Source organism: Humulus lupulus, chromosome X, assembly GCF_963169125.1.
Source record: "Humulus lupulus chromosome X, drHumLupu1.1, whole genome shotgun sequence".
Lineage (NCBI taxonomy): Eukaryota > Viridiplantae > Streptophyta > Magnoliopsida > Rosales > Cannabaceae > Humulus > Humulus lupulus.
The window spans coordinates 139,119,726-139,132,693 of NC_084802.1; positions in this window are offsets into that span (position 1 = coordinate 139,119,726).

The following is a 12,968-nucleotide window of genomic DNA, read 5'->3' on the forward strand; positions in this document are numbered from 1 at the left end:
GGTTATCATCCTCGGCCTGAATGCCGCGGAGTCTCGATGATTGGCGAGGCATTGCAACTAAATGCCTGCAATCAATGACACCGCTCATTAGGCATGATAACAAGGTCCAATTTCCACCTCTCAATCTCAACAACAACCAAGATCAATCGACCAAAGTGCCATACAAATATCATGCAGCATACAACGGGCCTTGCCCTAGCATCATGCATATGTTATTTCAATGATCATGCTCATAATAATTTAGGCAGGCACACAAAGCATTAAACACATATTCATGAATATATCAACCGATCATACCAAACTACCCTGAGTCGAGCTTTTCAATGGCAGCGTGCGTACATGTTCGGTCGATCTCCAGAACCAATAAACCTTGGCTCGCTCTGATACCAAGTTGTAACGCCCTACTACCTTAGAGCCGTTACTAAGTGAGTTTAAAACAGAAATTGTGCATCTAATTGACTCAAGTGGTTTCTAAAACCAAAAGTGTGAATAAACCAGAGTTTAAGGCTGTACTCTTTGAAAATGTTTAGTTTCATTAAAAACGTTAATTATAAAACATCTGGGATCCCAAAATAAGGTTTACAAAATATTTACAACTCAAAATAGATTTACACTTGATCAGCTATCAAAAGAATGGTTAAATACAGCCATATACAAAATGCCCCCAACCAAAGCAGTCGGGCAGGCCGAACATGTACGCGCCGCCCCCACGCTCTCCATACTCATGGCCGGTTGACTGACTCCTTGCTTTTACCTGCCACACGGAGCACCCGTGAGCCGAAGCCCAGCAAGAAAACCCAAATAACACATAACATATGCAAAGTAAATAGCTGGCAATAATTCACTGATACATAAGAAAACCACCATAATAAACAAGTACGGCCATGCCGCTCCCAAGGCCTTACCAAAGCCTGGAGTTTCGGTTCTCACCGCGAGGATCACTCATGTATCCCTTGGGTCCCACCCTGAATATAAGCATCCCATGTGCTGTGTTACTTTCGGCCCACGGCCGCCCCGGCCTATGCCGTACCCGGCCTCTGCCGCTCGTTTCATCATAATAACACATATAGTACATTCAAAATAAACATTCACACACATCATGGTTCATTTAAGTTTAAGAATTTGCACGTAATACAATCCGGGGCCACGCCCTACAATCACACAGTGGGGCCATGCCCTAAACTCGGGTGTTACGGTTTTCTTACCTGTATCCCGTGCTTTCCAAAGTACCACGGTCACGAGCACGGTCCTTTAGCACGAGCCTCTCCGAAATCCTAGTCACAACACACATAAAACACTTTTAATACTAACCAAACCCAAAACCACTTCCCGGGACCAATCCCGCACTCTCGGGACCTCTAAAACCTTAAAACAACACCCCGGAGGCATCCCACGAACCCCCGGAGCTAAGACCTAAAATTGCCAAAAAGAGCTACCCTGAAAATTGCCTTGTGCCGCGGCACCACATCCTTGTGCCGCGGCACCCATCAGACAGAAGCTCCCTTGCCGCGGCACACAAAAACCCTGCCGCGGCACGCCTTCGCAGACCCAGAATTCTGGGTTTTTCCTGCAATTTTCCCCGAGCTTTAACCTCCCAAATCATCCCAAACCAAAACCTAAACCCCAAAACTCAAATCCAAACCTCATATGAACAATCTAACACCCCATAAACACTAGAATCAAATCCAAAACATCAATACACACAAGATCCACTCCTTTGATTTAAAATTCAACAACCCAAATCAAAACCCATGAAAATCTTAACTCAAGCATTAAATTCCTCAACCAACACAGAAAACAAACTTAAATAAGCATAAAATCCTTACCTCAAGAGTAGAATCCACCCTAAAAGTTCCCTTGATCTCCTTCTAAGCTTCCCACTTCAGCCCCCTTTCTACACCTCTTCTTCTTTCTTCTTCTTTGCCCTAGCCTTTCTCTCCTCTTCTTTTCCTTCTCTTCTAATTTATCAAAGCCACAAGTGACCCAAATGCCCAAACCGTACCCCCTAAATCCCAGCTGCATAATGTCTATTTGCCTTGCCAAAAGACCAAATTACCCCTCCTTACTAATCCTTCTAAGCTAAACCTTCAAGGGTACTTAAGTCTTAACACTTTCATTTCAATTCTACCACTTCCTATCTTAAAACTTGTTACTCACAGCAGTTACAAATGGTTACCAAATTACCAATACTAATCACTCTTTCTAAACTCAACTTACAAGATTCCCGAAGTACCCCTGGGCTCCTCCCGAGCCGGGTACAACAACCCGTTGTGACTTTTAGACTAACTGGCTCACTAGGACCGTCCCGATGCGTGCATCCTGGTAAAACATCACACTCACATGGCACAATTCACATAGTATAATTATCACAGTTATGCCCTAACATGGCCAAGTTACAATCATGCTCATTTTAAGACAATCAGTTCTACATGCATACCGATTCACATAGTCATGCATCTCAAATAATCCAATAGTCATATAACGTGCAATAAATCATAATGATGCATTAAACTTAATAAAGTCACACACAAAATCCCATCATGCCCTCCAGGCACACAACTCCAGGCCCTTAAGCCTTAACACTGAATTTGGGTCGTTACAAAAACAGAACATGAATTTAGAAATGCCATACTAAATTATTGTTGTGTGTTATGTCACCATTTTAGTTTTATCTCATCTATTCTGTAACTCCCTACTTTCTTAGACCTGTTACTAAGTGAGTTTAAAATGTGCAATTAACCCGCTAATCGAGGCTTTAAGGAAAAAGTGTAATTAAACCATAAACAGAGTCTTATACTTTTAAAATAACTCCATTCATTAAAAAATCATAAAGAATTTAACATTTGGGATCCCAAAACACTATTTAGAAATATTTACAACTCAAAAATATAACTAAAGTCGGCTAAACAATAAAATCTAGGTTTAGTACAACCATCTCCCAAAAATACCCCTGGCCGTGGCAGCCAGGCAGGCCAAACATGTACACGCCGCTTCATGCTCTCCATACTCATGGTTGTTCAATTTTCCCCTTGCCCTTACCTGCACCATAGAGCACCTGTGAGCAGAAACCCAACAAGAAAACTCTCACAAGCAGATAACATATGCATATTTAACATTCAACATATAATCAAGCCACCATCAGGCTAAACACATATGGCCATGCCGTCCCAGGCGGTTTACCAGGCCCTGGGTTTGCGGTCCACACCGTGATGATATCCCAGGTATCCTTTAGGGTCTCTACCTAGCTACTCACACTCAGCGTGCTAAACGCTGCTCCCGGCCCCATGTCGTACTCGACCTTCGTCGTTCCTGGCCCTCGCTGTTCTCGACCTTCGCCGTTCCTGGCTCTTGCCAGATATTAGAATCCATCGGAACACAGATCCGACCCTTATACTTCAGTAATCCTATCTCCGAGATAGAAAAGTCCTTAGCAACCCCGACTAAGACGTTCTCTCTGTGACCTCTCAACTAGGAATCCTTCCCCTGCGCCTCCTTGATCCTCTCAAGGAGTGTAGACTGAAGAGTGATGTTGGCTAACCGACCCACCACAAACTCTATACCCGCTCTAGTCATTTCCTCAGCTAGCTTATCAGATATCTGCCTCGAACTAAAAAACTGTCCTGGTCCCTTCCGAGTCAATGAATCAGCCACTACATTAGCCTTCCCAGGATGGTATAGGATATCACAATCATAATCCTTAACCAACTCTAGCCACCGTCTTTGGCGCATATTCAGATCCGTCTGAGTAAAGAAGTACTTCAAACTCTTATGGTCGCTGTATATCTCGCACTTCTCATCACATAGATAATGTCTCCAAATCTTAAGTGCGAATACCACCACTACCAACTCCAGATCACGCGTGGGATATCTTTGCTCATACTCCTTTAACTATCTAGAAGCATAACAATAAACCACAAACTTCTCATTATCTGTCGGCAGACTCAACACTGGCGCGGTGATCAGTCGCCACTTCAACTCCTTAAAACTTTTCTCACATCTGTCAGTCCAAACATAATTTATCTTCTTCTTTGTCAATTCTATCAATGGCGTGGCTATCCTGGAGAACCCCTCAACAAATCGCCGATAATACCCTGCTAATCCCTGAAAACTCCTCACTTCAAGAACACTGCTCGGTCTAGGCCAGCCTCTCACTGCCTCAATCTTACTTGGGTCAACCAGAATCCACTCCTTACGGACAATATGGCCCAGAAATGTGACTTGCGGTAACCAAAACTCACATTTTCTTAACATAGCATACATTCTATGCTCTCTCAACCGCTGCAATAACAGACGTAGATGCTGCTCAAGCTCTCTCTCTGACTGAGAGTACACCAAAATGTCGTCGATGAACACAATCACAAACTTATCCAGATAGTCCTTGAAAACCCTATTCATCATGTCCATAAAAGTTGTTGAGGCATTGGTTAATCCAAAGGACATAACCAGGAATTCATAGTGTCCATACCTCATGCGGGAAACGGTCTTTGGTATGTCCTCTTCTTTGATCCTTAACTGGTGGTAACCTGATCAGAGATCAATCTTGGAAAACACTGTCCTTCCCTATAGCTAGTCAAATAAATCGTCGATCTTAGGCAGTGGATGCTTATTCTTAACAGTTAACTTGTCCAGCTCCCTATAATCAATACACATCCTAAGAGATCCATCCTTCTTCTTGACAAACAACACTGGAGCACCCCATGGTGAGAAACTCGGTCTGATGAACCCAAAATCCAGTAACTCCTGCAACTGAATCTTCAACTCCTTCAGCTCTGCTGGAGCCATTCTGTAAGGTGTCCTATATACTGGCTCCACCCCTGGTGCCAACTATATAAAAAACTCAATCTCTTGCTGCGGCGACAACCCTGGCAGATCTGCTGGAAATAAATCTGGAAACTCACATACCAATCTGGTCTCACCCGGTCCAACCGGCATAATCCTAGAGGTATCCACAACATTCATTAAGAATCCTATGCAACCTTCCTGCATCAGGTCTCTAGCCTTCAGTGCTGAAATCATAGGTACTCGCGGTCCACTAATTGTCCCCACAAATACAAAGGGTACCTTCCCTTCTGGTTCAAAAGTCACCATCCTGCGCTTGTATTTAATCATTGCCCCATACTTCGATAACCAATCCATCTCTAGGATCATATCGAAGTCATCCATCACAAGCTCAATTAGATCAATAGACAACTCCCTACCATCTACCTCTACTGTTAAAGCTCTAATCCATCTCCTAGAGACTACCAGTTCCCCAGTTGGCAACAAAGTGTGAAAACCTCTAGCATACAAAACACTAGGTCTACACAACTGATCTATCACTCTAGGAGACACAAACGAATGAGTAGCTCCCGAATCATACAATATAGTATAAGAAAACCTGGTACTAGAAATCTGACTTGTCACAACCGAGGGGCTAGCCTCCGCCTTAATCTGAGTCAAGGTGAACAATCTGGTAGGAGTGAGACAGTCGCCCTGCTTCGTCTCCTCTTTCTTGGCATGTGGGAAGAACTTCTTCAGATGATTGGCACTCTCATAGATAAAGAAGGTCCTGATCCTACACTCCCCCTGATGTCGTCTTCTGCACCAAGGACATACTAGAAAACTCCTCCAGTTGTCACCTCTGCCCTGACGGCCACTAAAAGCACCCCGTGCCCTCCTATCCGAGCTAGGAGAAACAATAGAATATGGGGCCTTTCTCTTCTGCTCACTAGAGCCACTACCCCGACTAGATCCAATAAAAGGAGGCTCCAAATCTGATAGTCGGCTCCCTTAGCTATAAGGGCCTTGTCCACGACCTGAGCATAAGTAGTAGTCTTTGGATCTAAAGTAATCTTCAAATCACGGGTGATCATAACGTTCAACCCCCGTACAAATCTATCTCTTCTTGGCGCATCAGTCGGCACCAAATCCCGTGCGAACTTTGCCAATCGGTCAAATTTCAAGGCGTACTCTATAACGGTCAACCAGTTCTGAGTCAGGTTGATGAACTCGTCAACCTTTGCAGCTCGGACTACTACACTGTAGTATTTCTCGTTAAAGATGTTCCTGAATTCTTCCTAAGTCATAACTGCCACATTCTTCCTCTGAGCTACTACATCCCACCAGATGCGGACATCCTCTCTGAACATGTAGCTGGCACAAGCTACCCTCTCGTTCCCTTCCATCCTCATAAAATCCAGGATGGAGGAAATCATATTCATCCACTGCTCTGCCCGCAGTGGGCCTGATCCACCCTCAAAGGTGGGAGGATGCTGCTTCCTGAACCTCTCATACAAAGTTTCCCACCTGTTCTCCATAACAGACTGAACCGGCACTGGCGCCATAGCCTGCTGAACTAGCAATCCAATGACCTGAGAAGGGGCCTGCTGCCTCAGCTGTCGAAGTTCTTCCTCTATTCGCTGTAGTCTTGCTTCCATTTTGGAAAACATCTGTTGCCAATTCTGTGGGGCAGGTGGAGGGTCCTGACCCTGGTTGTCATCCTCGGCCCTACTGCCGCGGAGTCTAGATGATTGTAGATGCATCACAAAAATATGCCTGCAATCAATGACGCCGCTCATCAGGCTAGATAACAATATCCAAAACCACCTCCCAAATCATATTAGTCAACCATAAACAACAATCCACATAACATACAGATAGCATATAACACTCAACGGGTCATGCCCTGGCATCATGCATATGTTAAATCATTCATCATTCTCTACATAAAGTAAGCAGGCGAACAGGGCATTTAAGCACATGTTCAAGCAAATAAGTCAATTATTACCAACCAACCCTGAGTCCTGCTTGTCACTCACAGCGAGTGTACATGTTCGGTCATTCTCCAGAAACCATAAACCTTGGCTTGCTCTGATACCAAGTTCTAATGCCCTACTTCCTTAGAGCCGTTACAAAGTGAGTTTAAAATGTGCAATTAACTCGCTAATCTAGATTTTAAGACAAAAGTGTAATTAAACCATAAACAGAATCTTATACTTTGAAAATAATTCCATTCATTAAAACATCATAAAGCATTTAAAATTTGGGATCCCAAAACATTGTTTAGAAATATTTACAACTCAAAAATATAACTAAAGTTGGCTAAACGACAAAATCTAGGTTTAGTACAACCATCTCCCAAAAATACCCCCGGCCGTGGCAGCCAGGCAGACCAAACATGTACGCGTCGCTTCACGCTCTCCGTACTCATGGTTGGTCGATTTTCCCCTTGCCCTTACCTGCACCATAGAGCACCCGTGAGCCGAAGCCCAGCAAGAAAACCCTCACAAGGAGATAACACATGCATATTTAGAATTCAACATATAATTAAGCCACCATCAGGCTAAACACATACGACCATGCCGTCCCAAGCGCTTTACCAGGCCCTGGGTACGTGGTCCACACCGTGATGATATCCTAGGTTTCCTTTAGGGTCTCACCCTGGCAACTCGCACTCCGTGTGCTAAACGCTGCTCCCGGCCCCTTGTCGTACTTGACTTTTTCGTTCTTGTCCTTTGCCGTTCCCGGCTCTCACCGTTCCCGACACTCGTCATTCTCGGCCTTCGCCATTCCCGGCTCTTGCCGTTCATTCACATATATGCACACATAGCATAATTAAGCAAATACCTAAACACGTATAAACTCAATCAATGAGCATATGCCCTGCAACACAATCATATAGGGCTGTGCCCTGCAACACAAGCTATAGGGCCTCGCCTTGCTCTACGAGTATTGCCGTTTTCTTACCTGTGTCCCGAGCTTCCCAAGAACCGATGCCCCAAGCACAGTCCCCTAATCCGAGCCTCGCTGAACCCTAGTCACAATGCATTAACAATATCCATCCATGAAGTTCTAATCCATTAAATAACTTTGGGTCATAATTCTAGTCTCCAAGACATTCAATTCTATCAATCCGGGTGATAAAATCCATCCCGAGCCTTAACTATGGATTCTCGAGCCTAAAACCCCCTTAAAGCCAAAAAGCACACTAAGTTCTGTGGCCCCATGAGCCCATGCCGCGACCCACCTCAACCAGAGACCTCCAACCCCAAAATAGGGCTGGCGCACTGCGGCCCAAGATAGGGCATGCCGTGGCCCACCCCTCTTCCTGTCCTCCAATATGTTCTAGAAGGCCGCGACTCAGGAAGAATAATGCTACTATCTGACCCTTTAAACCCAAAAAAATCCTCAATTTTTACCTCCAAAACCAAGCCAATTTACCCCAAAATCCATCCAACAACTCAAACTAATCATCATAGAAGTTCTACCACAATCTCAGCAACAAAACCTAACAAGAGTTAACCCTAAATCCAATCTAAAACTCTAGAATGATCTTTCACCTATCCCACATGCAAACTTCTAAAATACCAGTAGGAAACTAATATAATTCACTATGTTAAGAGCTTACCTTAAGCTGAGTTAAATCCCTGGATTAGCTCCCTAAGCTCCAAGCTTCTAGCTCCCAAAATCCCAGGTTAAAATCCTTAGTTTCTGGTTAGATTCCACCAACATGCACCAAGCTTCCAAGAAAGAAAAGGGAACCGAGAGACAGAGAGTGAAAGGGTCGGTTTGCTTAAGTTATGAAACTTCCCTCCCTTTTGTATTATTTAACTTAAGTTCTAAGGTTATCTCAAAGGCTTGGGGTGCCAAAAACGTCCCCGAGGGCAAAATGTTAAATTTTCCCAATATTCCCTCCTAAACATTCTAACTTCTAATATATCTCCAAATATTTATTTCCATAACCCGATTACCCCATAAAACGTCTAACGCTCGAAATACCCCTCAACTTGCCCCGAGTTGGGATTTTGACCCCGTTGTGACTTTCTAGCTAACCGCTCCCTAAGACTATCTTGGATCGTGCAATACAGATATATCACAATTATTACAATTATCACATTTATGCCCTCAGCGGGCTAAAATTACAAACATGCCCCTAATAACCAAACGGGGGCCACATGCATATTTAATTCACCTAAACATGCATCTCTAATCACATATTCATACAAATTCACATATTACAATAATAAATCACTTATTGCCCTCCAGGCACGCTAATCAAGGTCTTAAGCCTTAGTAGAAAATTTGGGTCTCTACATGTTCTGCTGTCATCCCCCTCTATATCACAAAACATGCATAAATGAATTTAAGCATTATGGTATCAAAGTGCATAGAGAAAACAAACAACATAAATCTTAGTACAAGGTAAACAGAATAGGCCTTATGAATAAAGATATATATATATATATATTTAACACAAACAATTAAGACCAAAATTCCATTGTAGAACAAAAAATCTATTAATTTAATGATTTAATTGGAGTGTGATGATTTGGCAATGATAAGCCTACTGAGAAAGTCAAAATACAAACCAATGGGAAAAGGAATAGCCTAAAACTTATGACAAAATCTTTCCTGCAATTGTTTTCCCAACTTTTGACAAATCACATTTTTTCAAGAATGAGTACAAAATAACCTTCTTAGAGCAAAGAACATTAGAGAAACTCACCCACTAGATATATTCAACCTTAATCTGATTTAACAATGTTGGTTAAATAGTTAGATTCACTATCTTCTGTTGTCTGAAACGCATAAAAAAAACATATTGGTAAACAAAGATAAATACTGAAACAACATAAAATAGTTACCAAATTCAGTAGCAACAAGAAAGTAATTAAGTAAAAGCTAATGAAGTTTATGAGTGACCAAGAAGTGCCAGTCAAATCCCTGTAATTCTGAAAGATAAACCACACATAATTAGTGACCCTAGCATTGATAAGAATCTATTCCTATTAAGAAAAAAGCTTATGGAAAACATGTTAACAAGTGCAATATATATAAATATATATTATACATTTTGATGAAATCTACGATTGCAATTTTGTGGTCACAGACTCAATAATGGGTCTAGTTTCATGGGGCTACAGTTTGATAATATATATGCTCCACGCTTATGTATTGGTATTGGTTTTTCTATTCTTTTAATGTACGTTTTTCAGGGTCTTCTTTTTTATTCGGTTTTACTGCAATTCTTTATGTGGTATATATGTACTTCTCTATAGATTGTAACCTTACTATATAATCTTCAAGTCATTACAAATATCTCCCGTCATCAATGGCATATCAGGTTTGCTTTATTAATTAATTAAACCAGATACCTTTATTAACTAAGTAGCATGAGATTATTATTAAGAGCTAGCTATAAATATATAGAACCCATAATAAAACCCTTATGCACTCAAAATAAGGAAAAAAATTAAACAAATAGTTAGTAGCACATAAACAAATTAAGAACAACTCTTCAAACAGATTCTTCAATATTCAACACGAACCAGCAAGTTTGGCTCCAACACAAACAAATATATATTTATATATATACTGATTATATTCAAAGTATTCTCTTGATATTAAATTGAAATCTTAAAAAATAAACATTACCTTGGAGACAAAACGAAGGTCTACAGATTCGTGTAAAACATCGCCTGGTTCTTCATTGACTCCCTAGTTCTTTAGCAGCTCAAAACGTTGCTTGGCTCTTCAACAGTTCAGCGGCAAGCATGCCTGGTTCTTCAGTGGCTCAGCAGCTACCACACCACAAGGGACTGTGTGATAGAGAGGTTGTGGTGTGTTTCAGCATCAGTGTCGCCATGATGTGCTTCAGCGGCTCAATGGGAAGGAATACAGAGTACCGGTATGAATGAGAGAGACCCAAGAGATTGTGTGTGATAGAGAGATAGCATGAAGGAGAGAGAACCAAGTGACTGAGTGTGAGAGAGAAACAGAGGAGGCATGAAGGGTTATTAGGGATTCAACCTTAGAGAGTAGGGCTAAGTAATTTTTTCTTTTGCTTTTGTCTTTCATTTGGTGCCTAAGTGTATTTCATTTGCCGCCTAATGTTTTTTCATTTCATTTTAAAAAATGTCCGTGTGTTTTTCTATTAGCATGCGACAATAGCATTTCTTAAAATATGGGCATAATTGTTGTAGTGTTCGTTACGCGGTAGTGGCAATCGACTATTTGACGAAATGGGTAGAAGCTGAGCCTTTGGCAACCATCACTTCAAAGAGAGTCCTGGGCTTTGTGGTGAAGAATATTGTATGTCAGTTTGGGCTTCCTAAAAAGATCATGTCGGACAATGGGACCCAGTTCAATAGTGATCTCTTCACTAACTTCTGTGAAAAATATGGTGTTATTAAGAGTTTCTCCTCAGTAGCATATCCACAAGCCAACGGGCAGGTCAAGGTTGTCAACAAAACCCTAAAAGCGAGCCTTAAGAAGAGGTTAGACGAGGCCAAAGGAATATATATATACTGATTATATTCAAAGTATTTTCTTGATATTAAATTGAAATCTTAAAAAATAAACATTACCTTGGAGACAAAACGGAGGTCTACAGATTCGTGTAGAACGTCGCCTGGTTCTTCATTGACTCCCTAGTTCTTTAGCAGCTCAAAAAGTTGCTTGGCTCTTCAACAGTTCAGCAGCTAGCATGCCTGGTTCTTCAGTGGCTCAGCAGCTACCACACCACAAGGGACTGTGTGATAGAGAGGTTGTGGTGTGTTTCAGCATCAGTGTCGCCATGATGTGCTTCAGCGGCTCAATGGGAAGGAATACAGAGTACCGGTATGAATGAGAGAGACCCAAGAGATTGTGTGTGATAGAGAGATAGCATGAAGGAGAGAGAACCAAGTGACTGAGTGTGAGAGAGAAACAGAGGAGGCATGAAGGGTTATTAGGGATTCAACCTTAGAGATTAGGGCTAAGTAATTTTTTCTTTTACTTTTGTCTTTCATTTGGTGCCTAAGCGTATTTCATTTGCCGCCTAATGTTTTTTCATTTCATTTTAAAAAATGTCCGTGTGTTTTTCTATTAGCATGCGACAATTGCATTTCTTAAAATATGGGCATAATTGTTGTAGTGTTCGTTACGCGGTAGTGGCAATCGACTATTTGACGAAATGGGTAGAAGCCGAGCCTTTGGCAACCATCACTTCAAAGAGAGTCCTGGGCTTTGTGGTGAAGAATATTGTATGTCAGTTTGGGCTTCCTAAAAAGATCATGTCGGACAATGGGACCCAGTTCAATAGTGATCTCTTCACTAACTTCTGTGAAAAATATGGTGTTATTAAGAGTTTCTCCTCAGTAGCATATCCACAGGCCAACGGGCAGGTCAAGGTTGTCAACAAAACCCTAAAAGCGAGCCTTAAGAAGAGGTTAGACGAGGCCAAAGGAGTATGGCCCGAACAACTCCTGCAAGTATTTTGGGCATACCAAACTTCTCATAGAACCTCCACGGGACACACTCCTTTCTCCTTAACTTTTGGAAGCGAGGTTGTCCTTCCAGTCGAAGCTATGGTGACCAATCACAGGCAAAAGATATTTAACCAAGAAAAGATTGATGAATTACTTAACGCATCTCTCGACCTGATCGATGAGAAACGAGAGAATTCAAAGTTACAACTTGCCCATTATCAACAAAAAATCACTCGTTACTTTAATTCTAAGGTCAAGAGACGAAGTTTTGGATTAGGTGACCTGGTTTTCCGAAGGGTCTTTCTGGCGAATAAGGATCCCAAGGACAACGTTTTAGGCCTGACCTGGGAAGGACCATATCAGATCGTGGAAGTTTTACGTGAAGGGACCTTTAAGATAGCTCGGATGAATGGGGAGATAGTTCCACAGACCTGGAACATCATGCATTTAAAATAGTATTATCAATAGTACGGTCATCCATGTAAGGCTTAAATATAAAATCTATTTAATTAAATAACAGATGGGTTATTAAATGATATTTCTTGTTAAGATGGTTTTAAATAATTTTTCTTGTTAAGGTCGTATTAGCTCGTGTATTGATGTTTGTAAAAGCAACCAAGAAAGTCTCTACATTCTGATTACTTAGGGGGCATATAACCCAAGGTGGATCAGAATAAGATCGCTGGATGAGTTTAAATTACTTAAAACCCTAGATACAACCAAGTACAAAACTACCCTGGA